The following is a 27,439-nucleotide window of genomic DNA, read 5'->3' as shown; positions in this document are numbered from 1 at the left end:
ATTAATAGTCTCTCTTTTTTTTTTTTTTTTTGTGGTACGCGGGCCTCTCACTGTTGCCAGCCTCTCTCGCAGACTCAGCAGCTATGGCTCACGGGCCCAGCCGCTCCGTGGCATGTGGGATCTTCCCGGACCGGGGCACGAACCCGTGTCCCCAGCATCGGCAGGTGGACTCTCAAACACTGCGCCACCAGGGAAGCCCTAGTCTCTCCTTTTCTTTGACAAGTTTGACTACACAAAGAATATGCTGTGTTTATGTTGAAATTATAGAACTCTGTCCTTTATATTTACCATAAGGGCTTAAATGATGAATCAGCTTTGATGCATTATACAATAAATAATGCTCTCAGCTAAATGAATTTATTAGAAGGGAGCCTTTCTCATATTTCAAAAATTTATATAGATTTTGATTAATTATATAGACACAGCCTCGTATCAGAATTTAATAAAATTCTCAATAACAGGGTGGATTGTTATATGTGAAAATTTCCCTTTGGAGACATTAAGAGGCAGATGTGTTTTTGAACATTACTTCCTCAGAACTTTTAGAGAAAGTAACACATTCCTGTTTGTCCCCGGTTTCCTTTGTGTACTTTTCTTGAGATTCACACAGACTAGGTATAGTAATGTATGTGTTTAGCATTAATTTCTGTTTTAAGAGCAGCCCTATAAAAATTCACTATTGACTCTCAGGTGCTATACAAACAGCTTAGGGAGCTATCCGCTTACTGTTGACTTCCTTGGGCCAAAGGGTTCATCTTTTCCCCCAAGATAGATATTTAAGAAATTGCTTCAACTATGTATTTAGCCTGTTAAAAATAAGTTTTTAATTAAAATAATGGTCAAATGGGCTTGTCTTCTTCTTTCACTACTTGCTTCATTAGAGGGTATGATCCTTTCAAAGTAACATACAGAATTTATATCTTCCTCTGAATGTTTAATGAGTTACTTATACCTTTCCTTTTCAGTTTTTCATACCAGTGCTAAGTTATAAACTTTTTCACTCATTCTGAATCTCTATGTTCTAAACTCAACTTCAGCACTTAAGCAAGTTTCTTATGGCTTCTCAAACTGAAGACATCAATTACCTTCTTATATCTCTATATGACTAGTCCTTTTATTCCTCTTTCATATACAGTGAAACCTCTTTCTTTTATCCTTGATATGAAACACAAGGTTAACCTCCACATTATAGGCTCACATAGCATCCTTAACTTTTTCAAAGTGATTATTAAAATTATAATTCATACATTTCTTTCAACAAATATTCATTAAATGTCCATTGTGTGTCAAGTACTAATCTTGATGGACTCAACAGGGAATAAAACATATTCTAGTGGGGAAGAGAGACAATAAACTAGGTAAGTAGGCCAAGTATATTGTTTGTTACTCAGTGAGAAGAATTAAGGAGAAAAGATAAGAAATAGGGATAATTATAATTAATTATTTGCATAATTATTTGGTGGATGCTTGTCTTCCTCATGAGACTCAGAGGCTGTGTTGGACATGTTCAAAGCCATCTCTCCAGGACCTGGCAGCACCTGGCATGTAGTAGATGCTCAGTAAATATTCACTGGGGGAAAGAGATGCTGCTACAAAACTCCTGCTTTTAAAAACATAGAGAAAAACATTTCAAAAAAGTTTAGATTCATGAATAGCATGGTTATGTTTAGTATTTTGTTCTAGTCAATCAAGAAGAGTTTATTCCAAGGATTATCCTTACAAAGGAGGTTCAGAAAGAAGGAAAGGAAAGGTATTAACATTAGTCAAGTCCCAGGATGAGCCAGAACTGCACTGGGTGCTCTATATCCAATATCTCATTTAGTCCTTTAACAGCTGGAGCTGGAAGGTATTGCTTCTCTCATTTTAAATAGGAAGAACTGAAATTATTTTTCAAAGGTTTATTAAAGATTATCCTTTAATAAGACTAGCAATTTCATGTCATTTCCATCTTTAGTGTAATTTCTTGATAGATAAGTTTTTTTTTTCTTGGCGGTACGCGGACCTCTCACTGTTGTGGCCACTCCCGTTGCGGAGCACAGGGTCCGGATGCGCAGGCTCAGCGGCCATGGCTCACGGGCCCAGCCGCCCCACGGCATGTGGGATCTTCCCGGACCAGGGCACGAACCCGTGTCCCCTGCATCGGCAGGCGGACTCTCAACCACTGCGCCACCAGGGAAGCCCACTAGATAAGTTTTTTTATCTCTAAACTTTTCAGTTAAAGCTATGAAGCTGTTTCCTTATATTTGGACTCCCCTCTTGTTTTCAACTTGACAAACGTGACTGTAGCATCTGCTTTAGTTAAAGTAGAAAAGGTAGTAGTTGCAAATATGATCACAAAGATAATCCCTGCTCTCCAATATCAGGCAGTTTCTCTTCTGAATATTAATGTTTGATCCATATTTTCATGACTAAATTTTAAGGATTATAGCCTGAAACCAACTTTTCTGTTTTTCTGATTAAGCTATTCATCTTCATATCCAGATTAGGAAGGTGTACTGTAGTTGAACATTGTAATTATATCATACTGTTGACTAAGGTAAGAAAAAAAAAATTGGCACGACTAAAGAAGTCATCAACTACAGAAGGTATATGGGATTTCCCCTAATCTCACATCATCTGGCTTCATTAATGTAAACAGAGTTCAAGGAGTTGACCTGAGGTCACTTTATGAAGTAATAATTTGTTGTGAATTTGTATCTGGAAAAAAAAAGAACGTTCAAGGTGATACAGGAGATTCTGCAATTTTTGGAAAGCAAGATGTTGACATCTAACTTTAATGTGTGAAGAGGTTAGAGTTAGTAATCTATATGGGTATTTTATCATGATGGTGGAAGTGACAAAGCAATACAGGAAGTGTGTGTATAAACATGTTTTACTGCCCTACATTTACCTTCATACCTGAGAAAGTGCCAGGGTTTTTGTTGTTATTTTTGTTGTTATTGTTTTTTATTTTTTTGTAGAGTAAGTACTCCCTAGTATCGTTTGGAATTGAAAGTTTTGGCTTACAAAATACCGTTTGGGAAAGAAACTGTCCCCCAGTTGGTATCATCATAGGGCCTAGATCCCTCAAAGATAATGTGCTCAAAACTATGTAAGAAGGAAAGGGTCATGTTAAATCATTTCTTTGTATCTCTTGTTTACAGAACAGTGGTTGATCTATGGTAACAACTCAATACATATTTGTTAAATTAATGAATACTGTTATGTTACCCAGTTGTTCTCAAAGTGTGTTCTGGGGACTTCTGGGCATTCATGAAGTCAAAATCATGTATAGATAAAAGATTCATTCAAAGTACAAATAGACCAGTAGATTTTAACATAACAGCATGAAAAGTTCTTTGATATGGTTTCAGAGTCCACATTGCAGATCATCTTTAAGAAACACTTCTTAAGGTTTAGTGTAAGGTCAAGGAAGAATATTTGTAATTATCTGAAAAGGCTATTAAAACAACCCTCACCTTTCTAACTACATATCTATGTGAGGTGCGGTTTTTTTCATGTGGTGTAACTAAAACAATATATCACAGCAGATTGAATAAGAAAGCAGATTTAAGAATACAATTGTCTTTTCTTTGGCCGCACAGTGCAGCATGTGGGATCTTAGTTCCCCAATCAGGGATCGAACCCTTGCCCCCTGCATTGGAAGTGTGGAGTCTTAACCACTGGACCACCAGGGAAGTCCTCACAATTGTCTTTTATTAAGCCAGACACTGAGAGTTGAAAAATATAAAGCTATGCCTCTCTTCTCACTAAACAGTTTTTGTTATGTAGAATAGTTTTCTTAAAATATGGTATTTTTCATAAGGAATGCTATTTATGCCAACATGCCATGGATTTATTATTTTTATTTTAAAAGAATTAATAAATACATACTTTAAATATTTTTGTTTTAATTTTAATATAATAAATATATATGTATTCCCTATAAACGAAAGCATTTTCAAAATTACTCAATTTTTAAAAGTAAAAAAGGGTCCTGAGACCAAAAATGTTGAGAACTGCTGATGTAAAGCCCACAAACTTTCACATGCATTAACCGTTTACTCAGCCCCCAACCTGGGAGTTATCTCTGATTTTTCACTTCTTCTCATTCTCCACAAATAGTCAGTCAGCAACATCTGTAGGCTCTATCTTACATTTGTTCTCCTCCATTTTAGCCCAAGTCAACAATATCTCTCTGTGGATGATTGTTATAGCCTCCTAATTTGTATACCTACCTCTATTCTTGACTCCAGTGAGTTTATTCTTTATACAGCAGCCAAAGTGGCATTTTTTAAATCATAAAGTAGATTGTTTTATTCTTCTGCATTTAAGGCATTCCAATGGCTTCCCATCATACATAGAATAACATTTAAGCTTTTCATTACCTAATTGGTTCTGCATTATCTGCTGGCTTCTGACCCCGTACACTACCACTCTACTCTTTTTACACCATGCTCCAGCCACAATGGATGTTTGCTGTCCCTCAAACTGTCAACTTCTTCCCATGATTCAGATCTCTGCTCAAATGTCACCTCCTCAGAGAATTCCTTCTTGATCATGCTTACCCTCACGGTCTCCTATCCCCTGATTTATTTTTACTCTCTAGTCTCATAAACAGTCATATTCTCTTTATAGTATTGATCACTATCTTGAGTTTTATATTTTTTAAATTTTATCACCTGAATCTCTTCACTAGACTGTAAACTCCATGAATTAAGAACTTTGTCTTGTTCACCACGTTATTCCTAGTATTTAAACTAATATGTTCAAACTAATACTAAACTAATATGCACATAGTAGATTCTCAATAAATATTTATTAAATAATGAATTTTAAAATAAGACACTCAAACAAAACCATAAATGTTGAGTGAACTGGGACAGAATCCAGTCAAAAGAAACCACAATGGTAATTTGAACACAGAAAATTTGATATGAAAAATTGTTAACCAGTAGAAGGTGGTTTACTAGTAAAAGGGGGAAATAAAAGTCTAAGTACAGAAGTAGCAAATACAGAAAGAATTTACTATTCCTTGGGCTAAAGAATCTCGAAGAAGGAAGGAAGGAAGAATCTAGAAGAGCTCTCCTCCCTTTGCCCAAGACAGATTCAGACCTCTGGAGAGGGTGTGGCTACCAAAGGAACATGCAGCCTGCTGGTGGCAAGAAACTTGCTGAGGGTGTAGCTACAGCTGGTCCACAGGACTGACCTGCAGAGTGGCAGAAAAACTTCTCAGAGTGTCTATGAGCAGAGCTGATAATGCAAGAACTACTAGGCCTCTCCCAGGCCCATCAACTGGCTGCCATGCCAAAAATACCACTCTGGATGCAGGAAGGGAAGCCCCTCCTCCTGCTGGACTTGTGGTGCCCCTCCAGCACCCTCTATTGACAAAGTCTAAAACTGAGCCAGGTGTCAAAGGAGAAATGTTTAAAAAAACAGCTCCAGAATCACAAAACAGGGCAAAGAAGGGTGGATTTGGAATTAAAAGGCAATAAATCAATAGCTGACACACTATACTATGGAAAGAATGTGCATGAATTAGAAAGAAAATGTTGTAGAATATATATAGCATGTTTCAATTTGGGGGAGCCAACTCACCAATATACTCTTAATTTTGTAGGAGCAAATGAAAATAAGAATCATACCCAGTCCCTCAAACTGTGAACTGTATGTATACCAAGGGATAAAGTCAGGGGACAAAAGGGGAGAATAGTAATTTTACTGTAGACACTGTTGATGTATTGAATTGCAACAGTGAGCACATATTACTTTGGAAATGCCTACAACATGTGGCAGACTTCATTTTTTGCCAACACTATAGCTCTATCCCCACCCCCCTCCATATAGGCAGGGTCCCAACAGTGTTAGAAAGCACATCCTCCTCCTTTGAAAAAGCCTTGCTTGATCTATGAGAATCAAAGTGATCTCACTCTGACCTCATTCTGACCAAAGGTATATAGTAGTAATTGGCTGGGGACAGGGAGGATTCTGAGAAAACTCTTTGTTCTTAAAAAGAGAACCATGGGAAGAGGTATCCCTTTTTTCTGCCTTTAGTCCACTTGTATGTGAGGATGTACTGCAAGGAGCTTCAACAATCTCTTGTGACCATGAAGAGAATTAGCTTACCCTCTGAGCATGACAAAACTGAAAGATGTAAATACTCTGGATTTTTGATTATTTCTTTTAGCCACAGATTTAACCATCTCTTTATAGCCATGTGGTTTCTAGACTCCCTGTTATGTGAGATAATAAATCTCTTAAGTTTAATTCACCTGTAGATGGCTCTTCTGTTACTTGAAGGTGAAACTATTTTCTCTTATGACAATCATGCATATGATGGGAATTCCATGGCAGTCCAGTGGTTAGGACTCTGAGCTTGCACTGCTGTGGGCCCAGATTCAATCCCTGGTCAGGGAACTAAGACCCTGCAAGCCACGAGGTGTGGCCAAAAAAGAAAAAAAATAAAATCATGCATATGAGCCTTTTCAGTACATTGACTGTACAAATAAAGCTTATTTCATACTACCTTCTTCACTCTGTATATGAAATCATACCAATAATGATAGCTAATATTTATTATTATATATCTGGCTTTGTGATAAATGCTTTATTGAGATATAATTGGCATACAACAATATATACGATTCAGGTGTACAAAATAATGATTGGATATTTGTATATACTGGAAAATGATCACCACGATAAGTCTGGTCAACATCTATTACCATATATAGTTACAATTTTTTTTCTTGTGATGAGGACTTTTAATATTTATTCTCTTAGCGGGACTTCCCTGGTGGTCCAATGGTTAAGAATCCGCCTTCCATTGCAGGGGAGGCAGGTTTGATCCCTGGTTGGGGAACTAAGATCCCACATACCGCAGGGCAACTAAGCCCGTGAGCTAGATCTAGAGCCCTTGTGCCACAACTAGAGAGCCCAAGGCACTGCAACTACTGAGCCCATGTGCTCTGGAGCCTGCGTGCCACAACTAGAGAGAAGCCCAGGTGCTGCAACAAAGAGCCTGTGTGCTGCGATGAAAGATCCTGCATGACACAACAAAGATCCCGAGTGCCACAGCTAAGACCTGATGCAGCCAAAATTAATTAATTAATTAATTTGAAAAAAGATACATGCACCCCTATGTTCATAGCAGCACTATTCACAATAGCCAAGGCATGGAAGCAACCTAAATGTCCATTGGCAGATGAATGGATAAAAGAAGATGTGGTACATATATACAATGGAATACTACTCAGCCATAAAAAAATAATAATGCCATTTGCAGCAGCATGGATACAACTAGCGATTATCATACTAACTGAAATAAGTTAGAAAGAGAAAGACAAATACCATGATATCACTTATATGTGGAATCTAAAATATGACACAAATGAACCTATCTACAAAACAGAAAGAGTCTCATGGAGAACAGGCATGTGGTTGCCAAGGGGGAGGGCAGGTGGGGGAGGGAAGGGTTGGGAGTTGGGATTAGCAGATGCAAACTAGTATATATCTAGGATGGATAGACAACAAGGTCCTACACACAGGGAACTATATTCAATATCCTATGATAAACCATAATGGAAAAGAATTTTAAAAAGTATAAAAAAATACTTATTCTCTTAGCAACTTTCAAGTATATAAAATACAATATTGTTAACTGTAGTCACCATGCTGTACATTACATTCTGGTGTCTTATTTATTTTATAACTGGAAGTTTGTAGCTTTTGACCCCCTTCACCCATTTTGTCCACTCCCCCACCTCTGACATTCACCAGTTTGCTCTCTGTACATGGCTATGAGCTTGGCTTTTATTTTGTTTTGTTTTGTTGTTGTTTATTTTGTTTTGTTTTATAGATTCTATGTATAAGTGAGATCTATGGTATTTATCTTTCTCTCTTACTTGTTTCACTTAGCATAATGCCCTAAACTTCCATCCATGTTGTCACAAATGACAAGATTTCATTCTTTTTTTATGGCTGAATAATTTAAAGGCTTTAAATACATTATTTCATGAAGTTCTCACAAGAACACTGACATGTGGTATACTTTGTGTTTGGGTTACATATGTGAAAATATAATCTATACCTACCCTGAAAGGGCTCACAAATTGGTGAGTAGGCAGACAAACACACTGTATTAATATAGTATGAGAAGGGTTGCAGTAGACATATGTACCCTTCTATGTCCAGCATCTATTTGGAGGAATCATTTCTCCCATTCACAGTTTATGACCCTACCCACTACTCCAGCACATACAGTGGGCCTGTGGCCTAGGCCTGGCCCATCAAGTTATCTCACTGTCCTAACCAAAGCAATTATTCAGTAAAACAGACATGTGACCACAGTTAGGTCAATGAGAAACCATCCTAGGAGTTCTTGGTTGTTTTTCTTTTTTCTTTTTTTTTTCATCCTAGGATTTTTGACAGAAATTTCAAGAAAGAAGCTGACAGCCTTCTTTGCCACCATGTAGTGAGAGCCTGTCTGAAAATGAGGCCAATATAGAGAAAAATAAAGAGAAAGATGGAGAAAAATACACAGACTCCTGAGGACATTGGTTAAACCACTGTATTCAGCTATTCTTTAAAATTCACTTCATGGGCTTTCCACTAGCTTTTACTTAATACATTCACTTTGGTAATCCCTTACCTATTTTTAAATCTGATTTGGGTTTAGTTTCAGAACAGGTGAACAAGAGGCCTGGTATTATAAATGTAATAAGAGAGACAAAGATCTACGGATCCCCAAAGGAAGCTCACTTATTTCAATTCTAGGCAATTTTTTTAAACATTTTTTTATTAGTTTCTGCTTTATAACAAAGTGAATCAGTCATACATATACATCTGTTCCCACATCCCTTCCCTCATGCATCTCCCTCCCTCCCACCCTCCCCATCCCACCCCTCCAGGCGGTCACAAAGCACCGAGCTGATCTCCCTGTGCTCTGCGGCTGCTTCCCACTATCTATCTACCTTACGTTTGGTAGTGTATATATGTCCATGCCTCTCTTTCGCTTTGTCACAGCTTACCCTTCCCCCTCCCCATATCCTCAAGTCCATTCTCAAGTAGGTCTGTGTCTTTATTCCCATTTTACCCCTAGGTTCTTCATGACATTTTCTTTTTAATTCCATATATATGTGTTAGCATACGGTATTTGTCTTTCTCTTTCTGACTTACTTCACTCTGTATGACAGACTCTAGGTCTATCCACCTCATTACAAATAGCTCAGTTTCGTTTCTTTTTATGGCTGAGTAATATTCCATTGTATATATGTGCCACATCTTCTTTATCCATTCATCCGATGATGGACACTTAGGTTGTTTCCAGCTCCGGGCTATTGTGAATAGAGCTGCAATGAACATTTTGGTACATGTCTCTTTTTGAATTATGGTTTTCTCAGGGTATATGCCTAGTAGTGGGATTGCTGGGTCATATGGTAGTTCTATTTTTAGTTTTTTAAGGAACCTCCATACCGTTCTCCATAGTGGCTGTACCAATTCACATTCCCACCAGCAGTGCAAGAGTGTTCCCTTTTCTCCACACCCTCTCCAGCATTTGTTGTTTCTAGATTTCTTGATGATGGCCATTCTGACTGGTGTGAGATGATATCTCATTGTAGTTTTGATTTGCATTTCTCTAATGATTAATGATGTTGAGCATTCTTCCATGTGTTTGTTGGCAGTCTGTATATCTTCTTTGGAGAAATGCCTATTTAAGTCTTCTGCCCATTTTTGGATTGGGTTGTTTGTTTTTTTGCTATTGAGCTGCATGAGCTGTTTATAAATTTTGGAGATTAATCCTTTGTCAGTTGCTTCATTTGCAAATATTTTCTCCCATTCTGAGGGTTGTCTTTTGGTCTTGTTTATGGTTTCCTTTGCTGTGCAAAAGCTTTGAAGTTTCATTAGGTCCCATTTGTTTATCTTTGTTTTTATTTCCATTTCTCTAGGAGGTGGGTCCAAAAGGATCTTGCTGTGATTTATGTCATAGAGTGTTCTACCTATGTTTTCCTCTAAGAGTTTGATAGTTTCTGGCCTTACATTTAGGTCTTTAATCCATTTTGAGCTTATTTTTGTGTATCGTGTTAGGGAGTGATCTAATCTCATACTTTTACATGTCCCTGTCCAGTTTTCCCAGCACCACTTATTGAAGAGGCTGTCCTTTCTCCACTGTACATTCCTGCCTCCTTTATCAAAGATAAGTTGGCCATATGTGCGTGGGTTTATCTCTGGGCTTTCTATCCTGATCCACTGATCTACCTTTCTGTTTTTATGCCAGTACCACACTGTCTTAATTACTGTAGCTTTGTAGTATAGTCTGAATTCAGGGAGCCTGATTCCTCCAGCTCCGTTTTTCGTTCTCAAGATTGCTTTGGCTATTCGGGGTCTTTTGTTTTTCCAAACAAATTTTGAAATTTTTTGTTCTAGTTCTGTGAAAAATGCCAGTGGTAATTTGATAGGGATTGCATTGAATCTGTAGATTGCTTTGGGTAGTAGAGTCATTTTCACAATATTGATTCTTCCAATCCAGGAGCATGGTATATCTCTCCATCTATTTGTATCATCTTTAATTTCTTTCAGCAGTGTCTTATAATTTTCTGCATACAGGTCTTTTGTCTCCTTAGGTAGGTTTATTCCTAGATATTTTATTCTTTTTGTTGCAATGGTAAATGGGAGTGTTTTCTTGATTTCATTTTCAGATTTTTCATCATTAGTGTACAGGAATGCCAGAGATTTCTGTACATTAATTTTGTATCCTGCTACTTTATCAAATTCATTGATTAGCTCTAGTAGTTTTTCGGTAGCATCTTTAGGATTCTCTGTGTATAGTATCATGTCATCTGCAAACAGTGACAGCTTTACTTCTTCTTTTCCAATTTGGATTCCTTTTATTTCCTTTTCTTCTCTGATTGCTGTGGCTAAAACTTCCAAAACTATGTTGAATAAGAGTGGTGAGAGTGGGCAGCCTTGTCTTGTTCCTGATCTTAGTGGAAATGGTTTCAGTTTTTCACCATTGAGGACAATGTTGGCTGTGGGTGTGTCATATATGGCCTTTATTATGTTGAGGAAAGTTCCCTCTGTGCCTACTTTCTGCAGGGTTTTTATCATAAATGGGTGTTGAATTTTGTCGAAAGCTTTCTCTGCATCTATTGAGATGATCATATGGTTTTTCTGCTTCAACTTGTTAATACGGTGTATCACATTGATTGATTTGCGTATATTGAAGAATCCTTGCATTCCTGGAATAAACCCCACTTGATCATGGTGTATGATCCTTTTAATGTGCTGTTGGATTCTGTTTGCTAGTATTTTGTTGAGGATTTTTGCATCTATGTTCATCAGTGATATTGGCCTGTAGTTTTCTTTCTTTGTGACATCGTTGCCTGGTTTTGGTATCAAGGTGATGGTGGCCTCGTAGAATGAGTTTGGGAGTGTTCCTTCCTCTGATATTGTTTGGAAGAGTTTGAGAAGGATGGGTGTTAGCTCTTCTCTAAATGTTTGATAGAATTTGCCTGTGAAGCCATCTGGTCCTGGGCTTTTGTTTGATGGAAGAGTTTTCATCACAGTTTCAATTTCAGTGCTTGTGATTGGTCTATTCATATTTTCTGTTTCTTCCTGAGTCAGTCTTGTCAGGTTGTGCATTTCTAAGAATTTGTCCATTTCTTCCAGGTTGTCCATTTTATTGGCATAGAGTTGCTTATAGTAATCTCTCATGATCTTTTGTATTTCTGCAGTGTCAGTTGTTACTTCTCCTTTTTCATTTCTAATTCTATTGATTTGAGTCTTCTCCCTTCTTTTCTTGATGAGTCTGGCTAATGGTTTGTCAATTTTGTTTATCTTCTCAAAGAACCAGCTTTTAGTTTGGTTGATCTTTGCTATCGTTTCCTTCATTTCTTTTTCATTTATTTCTGATCTGATCTTTATGATTTCTTTCCTTCTGCTAACTTTGGGGGGTTTTTGTTCTTCTTTCTCTAATTGCTTTAGGTGCAGGGTCAGGTTGTTTACTCGAAATGTTTCCTGTTTCTTAAGGTGGGATTGTATTGCTATAAACTTCCCCCTTAGAACTGCTTTGGCTGCGTCCCATAGGTTTTGGGTCGTCGTGTCTCCATTGTCATTTGTTTCTAGGTATTTTTAAATTTCCGCTTTGATTTCTTCAGTGATCACTTCGTTATTGAGTAGTGTATTGTTTAGCCTCCATGTGTTTGTATTTTTTACAGATCTTTTCCTGTAATTGATGTCTAGTCTCATAGCATTGTGGTCGGAAAAGATACTTGATACAATTTCAATTTTCTTAAATTTACCAAGGCTTGATTTGTGACCCAAGATATGATCTATCCTGGAGAATGTTCCATGAGCACTTGAGAAAAATGTGTATTCTGTTGTTTTTGGATGGAATGTCCTATAAATATCAACTAAGTCCATCTTGTTTAATGTATCATTTAAAGCTTGTGTTTCCTTATTTATTTTCATTTTGGATGATCTGTCCATTGGTGAAAGTGGGGTGTTAAAGTCCCCTACTATGATTGTGTTACTGTCGATTTCCCCTTTTATGGCTGTTAGTATTTGCCTTATGTATTGAGGTGCTCCTATGTTGGGTGCATAAATATTTACAATTGTTATATCTTCTTCTTGGATCGATCCCTTTATCATTATGTAGTGTCCTTCTTTGTCTCTTCTAATACTCTTTATTTTAAAGTCTATTTTGTCTGATATAAGAATTGCTACTCCAGCTTTCTTTTGATTTCCATTTGCATGGAATATCTTTTTCCATCCCCTTACTTTCAATCTGTATGTGTCTCTAGGTCTGAAGTGGGTCTCTTGTAGACAGCATATATATGGGTCTTGTTTTTGTATCCCTTCAGCCACTCTGTGTATTTTGATGGGAGCATTTAGTCCATTTACATTTAAGGTAATTATTGATATGTATGTTCCTATTCCCATTTCCTTAATTGCTTTGGGTTCGTTATTGTAGATATATTCCTTCTTGCCTAGAGAAGTTCCTTTAGCATTTGTTGTAAAGCTGGTTTGGTGGTGCTGAACTCTCTCAGCTTTTGCTTGTCTGTAAAGGTTTTAATTTCTCCATCAAATCAGTGGATCAGTGTTCTCTCTGTCTCCATGCTTGTCTCTTTGTCTCTCTTTCTGTCTCTTTCTCTCTCTCAAATCTCTGTGGGAGAGACTTGACTTGTTTAAATGCTGAAGGGCAAAATCTGGGTGAAAAGAGGGGCTTATGAGAAAGATGAATTAATGTAAATGGTGGAGCAAGTTTCTGAGAGTGAGCTGAGGGATTTATCTTGGACAGGAGAAGTTTCCCTCTTTTACTGAATAAAAGAGATGTAGACAAGCCACAGTGCAGAGCCAGTTACTTGTTGGAGGTGGAGCAGGAAGTTGCTGCATTGGATTTCAGCTTGAAGGAACAGCATTTTTTGTTTGTTTGTTTGTTTTTTGCGGTACGCGAGCCTCTCACTGTTGTGGCCTCTCCCGTTGCGGAGCACAGGCTCCGGACGCGCAGGCCCAGCGGCCATGGCTCACAGGCCCAGCCGCTCCGCGGCATGTGAGATCTTCCCGGACCGGGGCACGAACCCACGTCCCCTGCATCGGCAGGCGGACTCTCAACCACTGCACCACCAGGGAAGCCCGAAGGAACAGCATTTTTAAGATCTGCTACTCACTGTGATGATAGTAATTACAGGCAAAACTAAAAGAGATTTTTTTCATTTCAAATCAAGAATAAGTTGTAAAGTATGTAAGTGAGATATATTACATTCAAAAGTTACCTATAGGTCGGGGAGATCAGCTCGGTGCTTTGTGACCACCTAGAGGGGTGAGATAGGGAGGCTGGGAAGGAGGGAGATGCAAGAGGGAAGAGATATGGGGATATATGTATATGTATAGCTGATTCACTTTGTTATAAAGCAGAAACTAACACATCACTGTAAAGCAATTATACTCCAATAAAGATGTTAAAAAAAAAAGTTACCTATAGGGACTTCCCTTGTGGCACAGTGGTTAAGAATCTGCCTGCCAATGCAGGGGACACGGGTTCAAGCCCTGGTCCTGGAAGATCCCACATGCCACAGAGCAACTAAGCCTGTGAGCCACAACTACTGAGTCCACATGCCACAACTACTGAAGCCTGTGTGCCTAGAGCCCATGATCTGCAACAAGAGAAGCCACTGCAGTGAGAAGCCCGTGCAAGCCCGTGTGAAGCAACAAAAGACCAAGCACAGCCTAAAATAAATAAACAAATAAATTTATTTAAAAAATTACTTATAGAGATGAAGTAATGACAGAAGTGTATTATAAAAAGAAGATTAAAAAAATTCTAACATGATAAATAAGACATTTATCTAGTAACTTCTAGAACTGATGAAATTATTGAAAAGTTTTAGAGATTGGTTCCAATTGGCAGCTAACTAAAAGAATGGAACCTGAGCAGCATAATTTTGATGTGTGCAGATTTCTTCCTACAAAACATAATTAAGCTTATTATTTTGAAATAGACTCTGGAAACATGTTGGGGGCTCCATGTCCTGTGAAAGGAGTGAACTGTTGCCCCTATGACATCTTTTAAAAATTACAGGGCTTTGAATGAGAGAAGTCTGTGATAGTTTTGACTAAAATCAGCATTACCCACCCTGATTAGCAACTTTACTCATCAGGCATGATGACAAATAATCATTTTCTGTTAAAAAATATCAAACGTCCCCAAATTAGAAATCTGTGCTCTCACTGGGGATATTCAGAAAACTGCAATCCTGTTTAGTTGGCAGTTCTTAAAGGTATATATCAAAATATTTTAAAAATTGTGATTGGAATAGGAATAATACATAGCAGTTTCTACTTTCATGAGTGGTAACATTAATTTACTTAAATTGCCAGTTCCAGTATATTTGTTAAAATCATAATTTATTTTTAGTCAAATTTTTCTATTTCTTTTGTTTTTAAAATGTTCATTGAAAAATTTAAACTATACAGATGTATAAACACATGTTTTTAAAAATTCAAACCATATATGCATGTCTGTTTGTGAATATATTTTTAAAGAGTGAGAGAGAGACAAATATTTTCCACTTAATATTATATCATCGACATAGCTTAATGTTATTATACCTCATTATTTTTAATGGCTACCTAATACTCTATGGTATGGATTTGCTAAAAATGATTTAATCATGCTTCTGCATTATTAAAAAATTAATGTATGTTCACTCTTAAAAGAGTCCTGGCACATAGGAAGCACTGTATATGCTAGATCTTATTAAAACTATGGTTATATTTTATCATGATTATTATTAACCCATTGCAGATGAGAAAACTGAGTACCAGAAAGATCAGGTGACTTGAACAATGTCACATGGTTAGCAGAGGAGGCAGAACTGGAATCCACGGCTTTGATCTTTCACAAGAGGCCATAGGGCTTCCCTGGCTGTGCAGTGGTTAAGAATCCACCTGCCAATGCAGGGGACACGGGTTCGAGCCCTGGTCTGGGAAGATCCCACATGCCACGGAGCAACTAATCCTGTGCACCACAATTACTGAGCCTGCGCTGTAGAGCCCACGAGCCACAACTACTGAAGCCCACACGCCTAGAACCTGTGCTCCTCAGCAAGAGAAACCACCACAATGAGAGGCCACACACCACAATGAAGAGTAGCCCCCACTTGCCACAACTAGAGAGAGCACGTGCACAGCAACAAAGACCCGACATAGCCAAAAATAAAAAAAAATTTAAAAACCCCAAAAACCCAAGAGGCCCTAGTAGTGTCAATTAAAAAATAAGAAATAAAAGCAGAACATGAAAGAAAGAAGTCTGGGGGACTTCCCTGGTGATCCAGTGGTTAAGACTCCATGCCCCTAATTCAGGGGGCCTGGGTTCGATCCCTAGTTAGGGAACTAGATCCCACATGAGCAACTGAAGAGCTCGTGTGCTGCAACTAAGACCCCGCACAGCCAAATAAATAAATAAGTAAATAAATAAATGAATATTAAAAAAAAAGAAATCTAAACCATATTGTGGAAGCATTGAAGGAAAAATAATTAACTCCCTGGTGGAGTCAGGAAAGGATTGCATTTGAGCTGCTCGCTAGTTCCTTGAGACTAAAATAAAGCCTGAAAAAGTACGGGTACATCCAAAGTGTTTGAAATAAGATAGAGGACAGTGGATGGGACTTGTCAGGGTTTGGTGAGAAGGAGAGAAAACTGATTTAATTTAGGGGAATTTAAAAAGTTTGGGAGAGTTTTGTGGGGAATCGATAGGGACTCAGAGGACTCAGTAGAGGTTGAGAGAAGATTCCTAGACTTGGTGGCACCCGTGGTTGTATGGCCATCAGAGTCCAACGCAGACCAGGAGATGCCCTGGGGCCGGGGCCAGCAGACGATCTGCAAACAAGGCTTTTCATGAACCATTTTTGAGAAAATACACTTTATGTGAAGTAGAGAGTTGTAGTTTCAGGATTTCACACAAATTAGCTTTTCAGGAGAGAGCCGCTAAACATCTGTGAGGAGTGGTCTCGGTGCCAAGTGTGGTTCTGCTGTGTTTGGCAGGTGAGACACGTGTTATAGACAAGCTGCCTTTCCCAGAGCATAGCATGCCCTAAAGGAAATGCCTGCCGTCTCTGCAAGGGGGAAGTGGTTGAATGATTGAAAGCAGTTCGGGACTTGTGCAATACAAAGCCATTGTTACAGAAAACTCCAAATGCGTTTCAATTTTTACATGCTGAATTACACACAGAATTGCGCAAGGGCAGTCTCAGAAGGCTTCCAGCCGGACAGCCATAACCATCCTGACGTACCTTGATTCCCACTGCCTTTCCCTCCAAGAACATATGTGGTACATTTAGAAAAGTCTTCCAGGGACAAAGAGGAAGCATTTTGCTGTGAAAATCTGCCGTTTTGTGAATGGATGAGGAAAACTGCATGCACATCTAATTCAAGAACTTAATATATCTGGCAAAAGCATCTCTCATTTAGTAGGGATTGAGGGTTTTTAAAAAACATTTCTCTATGGCCTTAATTAATGCTTCATTCATTTATAGTTAATGCACTTGTTTATTCTTTAATTAATTAATTTTTTTTTAGATGTTGAGGGTAGTAGTTTATTTATTTATTTGTTTTTGCTGTGTTGGGTCTTCGTTTCTGTGCGAGGGCTTTCTCTAGTTGCGGCGAGCAGGGGCCACTCTTCATCGCGGTGCGCGGGCCTCTCTTGTTGCAGAGCACAGGCTCCAGATGGGCAGGCTCAGTAGTTGTGGCTCACGGGCCTAGTTGCTCCGCGGCATGTGGGATCCTCCCAGACCAGGGCTCGAACTCGTGTCCCCTGCATTGGCAGGCAGATTCTCAACCACTGCGCCACCAGGGAAGCCCCTCTTTAATTTATTAATGATGTTCTCAGGGGTGTTGGTTCCTCATACATCCCCTTTCCCTATTAGAAACAGTTCAGCTGGTCCCCAGATGAGTTAAGCTGTTCACTATTTAAGAGCTGTATTGCTATTAATTACTTTCAGCAAAACAAAAAAAAAATTATACATGCAGATAGAAATCTGTAAAAAGCAAATTCAAGCAGAATTTAAATCATCAATTTAATCAGGTGAACAGTGTTGTGCTGCTCACAGCAGGAAATCCCTGCTGACTGCTATGGCCCAAGTCCTTTTGCACTTATCAGGCTTAGACTACATTGTGTCCCCTTTTGACTCAATTCTGCCAGAGCTTTCCTACATTGTCTCTTGGAAGGTGCAGAGAGGTAGCAGGTAAGGGCAGAGGCTATACAGCTAGACTGTCTGGGTGGTTTAAATCCTGCTTCTGCTACTACTTATTGGCTCTATGGCCTTACATGAGTTACTTAACTATTTTTGATTCAGTTTCCACATCTGGAAAATGGGGGAAAAAATAGCCCCTACAGCATTGAGTTGTGATAATTCAATGACTTAATGCCCAAAGAATAGAACACAGAAAATATTCAATAAGTTGTGTTTCTATTTATAAACCAGGCTGTGATGTCACTTGGCATGCACATATCATTTATAATTTAATTTGCGTAGGCTTGTGTGTGACTTTGCAATGTGTCAAGTTGGCTAGCCTGAAATCTGTTTCTCAGAATGACCTTTCTTGTATGTTTCTGGTTAGGGTAAGCCACAAGAGATATTCTTGTGCAAGATTTGGAGGGCAGAATTGAAGCAGCAGGGACTTCCCTGGTGGTGCAGTGATTAAGAATCCGCCTGCCAATGCAGGGGACACGGGTTCGAGCCCTGGTCTGGGAGGATCCCACATGCTGTGGAGCATCTAAATCCATGCACCACAATGCGGCCAAAAATTAATTAATTAATTTAAAAAAAAGTGAAGCAGCAATTATTTTGTAGCTCCCACACATTATCATTTATAAGCTGGCTCACCCAATTTGTGTAAACCAGTGGCTGAGCCTGCAACTCCTCCACTTTCCCCTGGATCCTCCAACAGCTTCTCTGACTCCTGGGAGAGGTGTGTTTGTTTAGCTCCATGGAGAAGCCCCAACTACTGCAGGACACCCACACCTCTAAGGACAGAGGCAACACGAACTGACACCAGTTTCAGTCCATCCTTGCAGGTTCCAGCTTGTGCTTATGGGTTCTAGCTTATTCTTGGTCTCCCTGACTTTACATCCATTTTCTCTTCCTGCCTGCCTGTCTCATGGATTTTAAGCTCCAGCACCACACAGAAAGATAACAGACCTAACTGAGACTGCTTCTTTACGAGCTTCCACAGTTATGTAAGTTCAAATCACTGTAGAAAATCCCGTAGGTAAGTAGATAGTTAGATAGATAGATAACCAGACAGAAAAATGGATAGATCCCTGATGGTCCTGACTCTCTGAACCTTCTGTCTGATAAAGCCAGTGATAAGTAAAATAGTTCCACATTGTAACATGATCATAAGCACAAATGAAAACTTGGACAATAAAATCATGTGGGATATTTGGTTTTAAAGAGGTAATTTACAGTACTTAGAATAATTCATAACTGGGTTTTTTATAGTCAGTGTTACCCCAAAACTGGGTTTGCCTCTTGGTGGGTATTGAGCCAGAAGACACAACCTACTCAAAGAGTTGGAGAAGGAAGGCTTTATTACTTGCAGCAAGTAAGGAGAACACTGGGGCTCTTTCCCAAAGCAGTGTCTCCCCAAACAGCAAAATCAGGGATGTTTTAAGCTAAGGGTACATTCATCTTCATAAAGGGGTTTAAGCAAAGGAGAATTCAGCATAGAATTGCAGCAGGTCTAGCAGAGGGTTGGCGTACATATTAAGGATCTAACACTGGGGACTTCCCTGGTGGCACAGTGGTTAAGAATCCACCTGCCAATGCAGGGGACCCGGGTTTGAGCCCTGGGCCGGGAAGATCCCACATGCCTCAGAGCAACTAAGCCTGTGCACCACAACTACGGAGCCTGCGCTCTGGAGGCCACGAGCCACAACTATTGAGCCTGTGTGCCACAACTACTGAAGGCCACGTGCCTAGAGCCTGTGCTCCACAAGAGAAGTCACCTCAATGAGAAGCCCGCGTACCGCAATGAAGAGTAGACCCCGCTCACCACAACTAGAGAAAGCCCGCACGCAGCAACGAAGACCCAATGCAGCCAAAATAAATAAATTTATTTTTTTAAAAAAACAGTGCTTCAGGCTAATTTTTGCCATTGAGACAGAACTGGGAGTCTTTACAAGTGGTTTACTATCTTTGCTATTGTTACTGTTCTTGCCCAATAACAGTCCTTTGTTCCTGCATTATTTTGTTCCCTTAAGATCATTAATTACTGAGACCTGTTCAAGGGCAAGCATTGTGGTCAGGCTTAGATCACAAAATGGCTTAGGCCAAAAATGGCTTCTCTTATGTCAAGACAGCAAACCCTTGTTCTCTTTCTCTGGAGCTCCCCCTACCCTATCAGCTTACAAAATTTTAAGCAACAACTTCAAGGAATAGTCCAAGCAAATTATATTAGATTTTTTTTTCAATATCATACCGTTTAAGAGTCACAGATTTAGAAAGGTCTTAATTACCACTCTTCCCTGGAACAGACTGAAGCCCCAGTCTCTCAAAGCCTGCACCATCAAACCCCTCACCTTTCTTTCCTTCCTTTCCTCTGTAGCCATTCCAAGGATAAAACTCTAAGCAAGCTTCTTTTGAGTCGATGTCTTTTTTTCAACCGAGCTTCTACAATTCTCTTATCCGCTTGCCCAGTTTGGTTTTATGGTTCAGCAAAACTTTCTTCCGTACTTTCTCTATTTCTTAGCAACATAGATAGAGGTATTAAAATCGTGGCACAAATTCTAAATATAGTCTAGGCCAATGAACAATAGTCATACCTACTACTTCCCAGAGCTGTGATTCCAGGTCTCTGAACTTGGCTGCAGTTATTGTCAATAATTTTTCTGATTGTGAACTCATATTGAAACAGGAGGGAAGGGGGCAGGGCACAACCTTTAAAAGAATGACATAGCCATTGAGGACACAGCAAAAACTGGTTAGAACCAACTAGATCCAAGACAGCAGAAGATCTGACTTCCAGTAGACCTTGAGCCTCATTATACGCTCATTGTAATGCATTAGCATGCTAAATGAAACACCCACCAGCACCATCACAGTTCCAAGGCCAACCATAAAAGGCCAAAAAGTGATCAGTGGCCCAATTCCTGGAAATCTCTGCCCCCTCTCCAAAGTAGTCAGAATAATCCTCCCACTCATTAGCCTATGAAATTGCCCAGCCCATAAAAACTAACCACCCCGTATTTCAGGGCCTCTTGCCCTCTGAGATGACCCACACTCTGTGGGTGTGTTTCTCCTAAAGCTGTTCTTGCCTTTTGAGATGGACCACATTCTGTCTCTGGAATGTGTATCTCTCTAAATAAATCCACTTCTTACCTATCACTTTGTTTCTCACTGATTCTTTCTGCGATGAGACATAAAGAACCTGAACTTCATTAAGTCCTGAGACCAGGTGTGTGATCGCAATTAAAAGACAGTGGGTTCAAGTCCCAATCTGGGTTGTGCGTTTTCAATATACCCTTCTGCCACTGCTTATAAAATCATTTTGGAATCACTTTATAGATGCCTTGTTTGAATGGTACCTCTCAGACTAAAATAACTTTTTTCTAATTGTAATATTAGCCCTCGCTAATTAGAGGCATTTAATGTCGTCTGTCCTTTCTGGGATATTCAGTAAAACTGGTATGCTATTTCTATTTTAGGGCACTCCCACTTTCAGTTGCTCAGCATGTTTATACAACCTACTTTATCTGTGCTTTCATTAACAGAAGCCAGAACTGTTCATATGTTTCCACAGGAGATGCCAGGGCCCTTCTAGCTCTGGTCCTAAATTTATACTCAAGCCTGGAATTTTTCTGAGTAGACCATAATGACTCTATCAGATTTTAAATCCTTTCCTGAAATTCCTTATCTACATGATACCAAAGCAAACACTGATACAATGAATCAGGTAACTGGTTTAATCAGGAAAATCCATTTGATGGCAATTTTTACTTTCAAAATAATGAACAAATTTCAACAAATTAAGACTCATCTTGTGTATTTTGCACAGTTTTGGATCAAAATTAATGAAAAACTTCTGCCTAATTTGCATTTTATATATATTCACTACAGTTGTTTGTGGAAACAGGAATTTTTCACTTTGATGAAATGTGACTCTTAATGAACATATTAGCTTTTCTTTCAAACCATTTATTTAATTTTTTCTCCTAGAAAGACTTGGGTTTTTTTCTTCATTATGATTTTACTAGCCAAACAAACTTTTTTTTCTAATACAAAACAGGTTATTTGTTTAAACAACATTTTTATAGAAGCCAGTAAGAAAATATATAGACCTTGAAGTACTTTCTATTAGTTTTAATATAGTGATTGAAGAACCTAAATTCAGTGTAAAATATAACTGAGAATAAAGCTGAGAGTGGAAACAGGTTTTTTCCCCCATCAATCTAAGGGGAATAAATGAATGTGCTCATAATGCAATTTAATAATTTAGTAGTCCGTTTTTTTCCCTTCAGATTTTTTATCATTATATTATTTCTAAAGCAAATATGTTCAAAAAATAACCAAAGAGTATGAAACAAAAACAAAGTGCTAAACAGTTTTCCTAAATTTCTCCCACTTTTTAAAAACTTCCTAAAAGTGTGACATTTCTCAGATCTACTCTTCATCTTGCTGGCCTCAGAGAGAAACTCTGTGACCTGTGTAAGAGAGAACGCTGGTTTCTACCAGGTAATGATGTTACTATAATCATCGATGATTTACCCAAGACTAGTAGGTGATAGCACTGAGATGCACCCCCAGGTCTTCTGAAGGTCTTCAGACTTTTTCCTAAACACCATGTTCTTATCTCTGCATTCATTGAGTTGTTTCTTTTTTGAAAAATAAGTGATTATCATGGCCTGCATACAAAACTAAGGTTCAGCTATAGACTTACCTAATACACCCTATATACCTTCTAATCCTGTTATACTGCAATGCTTCAGGTCAATGCAGTAGAAACATGTTACGAGTGAATCAGTGTCTAAGGAAAGCCGTCTGAGAAATGTAGATTAGGTCCAAAAATGGGCTTTTTCTTCCTTTTAACATCTATGTATTCAGTGCTTATTACATCCCTGGCAGTAATCACTAGTAACCCATGATAAACAAGAGATAGTCCCTACTGCCTCAAGGAGTTATACTGTAGTGAGGAAGATAGCTAAGAAAGCAAAAAAAAAAAAAAAAAATTTTTGATACAGTGAATTGAATATTATTATATGGAATTACACAAGAGGAGTAACAGAATAAAACCTTAGGTGGTGGTGGGCATTGGTGGAAGGGAGTCACATCTAAACCAGTATGAAAGGAAGGGAAAATTTTTAAACGTTAGCAGGATCTGTGAGTAGAATGGAACAGAGTTGTGGGAAGAGGAATTACTAGGAGAAGGCACTGGGTGATAAAAGATTGCTTCTAATGCTGTAACAAAGGCTAAGGTAACAGTGACTTAATCAGGTTCAATTCATTTTGTAAGCAGATAGGGTACCCCCACCCCTGGGCCCGCCCTTGAGGAAGAGAAACAGGCATGGTTTTCTTGACATAAGAGAAACCATTTTCGGCTTAAGCCATTTTGTGATCTAAGCCTGACTGTAATGCTTGCCCTTGAACAGGTCTCAATAATTAATAATCTTAAGGGAACAAAAGAATGCAGAAAGAAAGGACTTTTATTAGGCAAGAGAAGTAACAATAGCAAAGATAACAACCACTTGTAAAGACTCCCAGTTCTGTCTCAATGGCAAAGATGAACCTGAAGCACTTTCTTGAGCTGTTTTGCAGAATTTAAGCCCCCTTGAGTGCTCAACCACCAGATCAAGCGGAACCTAAAAGATGATGATATTGACCTTTTCTGACCCTCGTGACTTCAGTCAACTAAAGCATGGACTCTGTTGACCTTTGTCTCAATTCTAGGCTGAATTTTCCTCTGCTCAAGACCCTTCATGAAGATGCATGTACCCTTAGCTTAAAACATCCCTGATTTTGCTGTTTGGGGAGATAGATACTTCTTTGGGAAAGATCCCTGGTGTTCTCCTTACTTGCTGCAAGTAATAAATCCTCCTTTCTCCAGCTCTTTGAGTAGGTTGTGTCTTTCAGCTCAACAACAACCAAAAGGGGAATCCAGTTTTCAGGTAACAATTTATCTCTCATCTAAAGTTCTTTAATAGGTGGTTCCTGGCAAAGAGTGCAGCTTGCACATGAAGTTCACCCAAGGACCCAGGTTCATCAGGTGTGGCTGCAGTTCCAAGGTGACTGTTTCACATTTGACAAGCAGGAAATGGAGGAGAAGGGTGGGTATACTCTGATTCTAAACCCATGAATAACAGTGACACGCATTAATTCTGCTCACATCCCTTAGCCAGAACATAGTTACGTGGTCATGCCTAGCTACAAAGGAAGCTAAGAAAGAGAATCTTAAGCTCAGCAGCCTAATAGAAGTTTCCTACCTGAAACTTTTATTACTACAGATAAAGTGGAAAACAGATATCGAGGGCACAACTAACAACCTCTGCCAAAACCACTTTGGTGACCCAAAAATCTGAGCGTACTACTGTTTCACACAAGGAACACATTCACCCCTATGACAGGGAGACAGTCCCTGAGTATTATCTGTTTGCCACATTCACTTCAAGATTGCTGGATGATGTCCAATATCTCTGCGTGATGTATGTCCTTTAATTAGGATGGGATGTGTGTCTTATGATCCAATGACTTGTAAACTAAAAGAAACGCTTTCTCCACAAACCTCTGCCCCAAACAGTATACAAAGAAAGGATGGGAACCAAATAAGTTCAGTACAAACTGAAGCATTTTGAAAGTGAAAGAATTGGAAATGCATAAAAATCACTGATCTCTAGCAATTTTTAAATCCCACTAGCAGAAATTATAAAAACTCCCTATCCTGAGTAATATTCCTTTGTATATGTATACCAAATCTTTATCCATTCATCTGTTGATGGGTATTTAGGGTGTTTCCATATCTTGGCTGTTGAAAATAATGCTTCTATGAACATTGGGTGCATATATATATTTGAATTAGTGTTCTTTGGATAAATACCCCAGAAGTGGAATTGCTGGATCATATGGTAGTTCTATTTTCAATTTTTTAAGAAACCCCCATACAGTTTGCCATACTGGCTTCACCAATTTACATTTCCACTAACAGTGCGCAGTGTTCCCTTTTCTCCACATCCTCACCAGCACTTATTATTTCTTGCCTTTTTGACGATATGTCTTGTCTTTTTGACAATAGCCATTCTGACTGCTGTGAGGTGATATCTCATTGTGGTTCTGATTTGAATTTCCTTGATGATTAGTGATGCTGAGCATCTTTTCATATGCCTGTTGGCCATCTGTATGTTTTCTTAGAAAAATATCTCTCCAGGTCTTCTGCCTATTTTTTAAATGGGTTATTTGGGTTTTGTTTTGGGGTTTTTTTTTGATATTGAATTGTATGAGTTATTTATATACTTTGGATATTAACCCCTTATCAGACATATCATTGCAAATGTCTTCTATTATTAAGTTGCCTTTTCATTTTGTTGATGGTTTCCTTTGATATACAAAATAGTTTCAGTTTGGTTAGGCTCCATTTGTTTGTTTTTGCTTTTGTTTCCCTTGCTGAGGAGATAGATCCAAAAAAATATTGCTAAGAGTATTGCCTACATTTTTCTTCTTGGAGTTTTATGGTTTCAGGTCTTAGGTGTCTTTAATCCATTTTGAGTTTATAAAGTAGGTTTGGTTACTCTATCTTTCAACACCTAATTCTGCTCTCTGGAAGGGATTTCTGTTTTCTGTGATTGTATTTAAAGTGGGTAGTGGGATTATGCCCTCCTTAGGAGGCTAAACATCTTTCACCCTGTTTCTTGTTGGTGCGATTTGGGAACCGGAGGTTGCTTTAGAGATCAAAAAATCACAGGCTTTTGTGAGCCAGCCTGTAAGTTCTTTTTAGCAGTAAATTTCCCTTAGTAGGTTTCTTGTGTTTCCAGGTAACCACAGCAAAGCCTATCACCTAGGCATAGGGTGATTGAAGCCTCTGGTCTTTAATTTCCTGCCCTTGGTGCTCTATCCACACCTGTCACTCACCCCTAAATTGAAGCTGTCTGGAAGAAAAGCCTTGAGTAGGAAGGTAGCAACCTGAATCTTCTTGCCAGTGATAAATTTCACCATGGGCCAGTTCCACATTATCTGTCTGCGAAGTCTTTTTTTTTTTTTAATATTTTATTTATTTATTTATTTTTGGCTGGGTTGGGTCTTTGTTGCTGTGCACAGGCTTTCTCTAGTTGCAGTGAGTGAGGGCTACTCTTCGTTGAAGAGGTGCACGGGCGTCTCATCGCGGTGGCTTCTCTTGCTGTGGAGCATGGGCTGTAGGCACGCAGGCTTCAGTAGTTCCAGCACACGGGCTCAGTAGTTGTGGCTCGAGGGCTCTAATGCACAGGCTCAGTAGTTGTGGCGCATGGGCTTAGTTGCTCTGCAGCATGTGGGATCTTCCCGGACCAGGTCTCAAACCCATGTCCCCTGCATTGGCAGGCGGATTCTTAACCACTGCACCACCAGGGAAGTCCTGTCTTGGAAGTCTTAATGGGGATCCTTGAGAAAGGCTGGGCTACAGCTTTTTTTCTCTCTCTCTCTTTTTTTTTTCCTGTGCCACCTCTCTAGAACCAGAACCACCTCTTAGAGCTAGCATGCATTCATGACTCTCTTACAACTTTAGTAAGAGGCAAGAAGCAGCTGACTCACACTGATATTATGAGTTTTTCCAATTATTTCCACTTGGATTGTAGACTCTGTTAGCATATAGTTTGTGTGCAAGCTGTTACAAGTTACCGTTCTACCAAAACTTTTTCAGTATAAAACAAGTATCCCTAGGGCATTCCCTGGCCCTTTCAGGGTTCAGTCCCTGAAAGATCCTGCAAGCTGCGTGGCATTGCCAAAAACAAGAGCAAAGCCACAAGTATCCCTAAATTTTCACTCTGCAGTATCTGTCCCTTTGTCGCTAATTCCCCAGTCTTCACACGGCATTCACCCTGTTTGTGTGTCTGTGTCCAAATTTCCTGCTTTTAGAAGGGCACCTGTCAGATTAGGGGTCTACATACACTATTATAACTTTATCTGGTTTAACTAATTACATCTGCAATAACCTTATTTCCAAGTAAGGTCACATTCTGAGGTTCTCAAGAGTTAGAATTTCAACCTGTGAGTTTAGGAGGGGGCACAATTCAACTCATTATAGAGTGGCATTCCTAGATGTGAGGGATGGAAAGTTGCTAATAGCAAACTCCCAAACTCAGGAAGGAAGTGAAAACCAGTTAGATGCAGTTGAAAATAGAGTGGCTGAGATGGAGAATGGAGTCATCTGTTAAGGATAATAATGTCTATCACCTTATTATAAGGATTAAAGAAGATAATACATGTAAAAAATTTAATACAAAACCCAGAATGTATAAAAAGTACATCTTTTCCTTTCAATAAACAGTAGTTGCCACTATAAAAATAACACTATCTCTAATAATAATATTCTTACATTTATTCATTAATTCAGTTATAATTTATGAACTCCCATCTGTACTAGCCCCTGTGTTAAGAGCAGAAATGTAAAGCAGATTAAAATTAAATATTTGTTTAATGAATGAATGAGTTAGATTACAGTCAGTGGAACAGAAAGGCATGTAGACAATTATGGGCCAGTGAATTGAGTGCAAAAAGGCATACAGAGTCCTATGGGGAGAATTAGAGGGCCAGGGATGGTTTCAGCAAGAGATGATAGTCGAATTTTACCTGTGACTGCACACCATCGGAGTGGTAAAAAGCACTAATAATTTTTACATCATTGACTCAATTACTTCATAGAAATTAACAATGAGTGTGCATCTCTCCCTAAACTATGGTAGCATGTTTTTATATTAGGAGTTCCATAATGCTGAAGGATT

Source organism: Mesoplodon densirostris, chromosome 2 (assembly GCF_025265405.1).
Source record: "Mesoplodon densirostris isolate mMesDen1 chromosome 2, mMesDen1 primary haplotype, whole genome shotgun sequence".
NCBI classification, from domain to species: domain Eukaryota; kingdom Metazoa; phylum Chordata; class Mammalia; order Artiodactyla; family Ziphiidae; genus Mesoplodon; species Mesoplodon densirostris.
Note: the sequence above shows the minus strand (reverse complement) of the source record.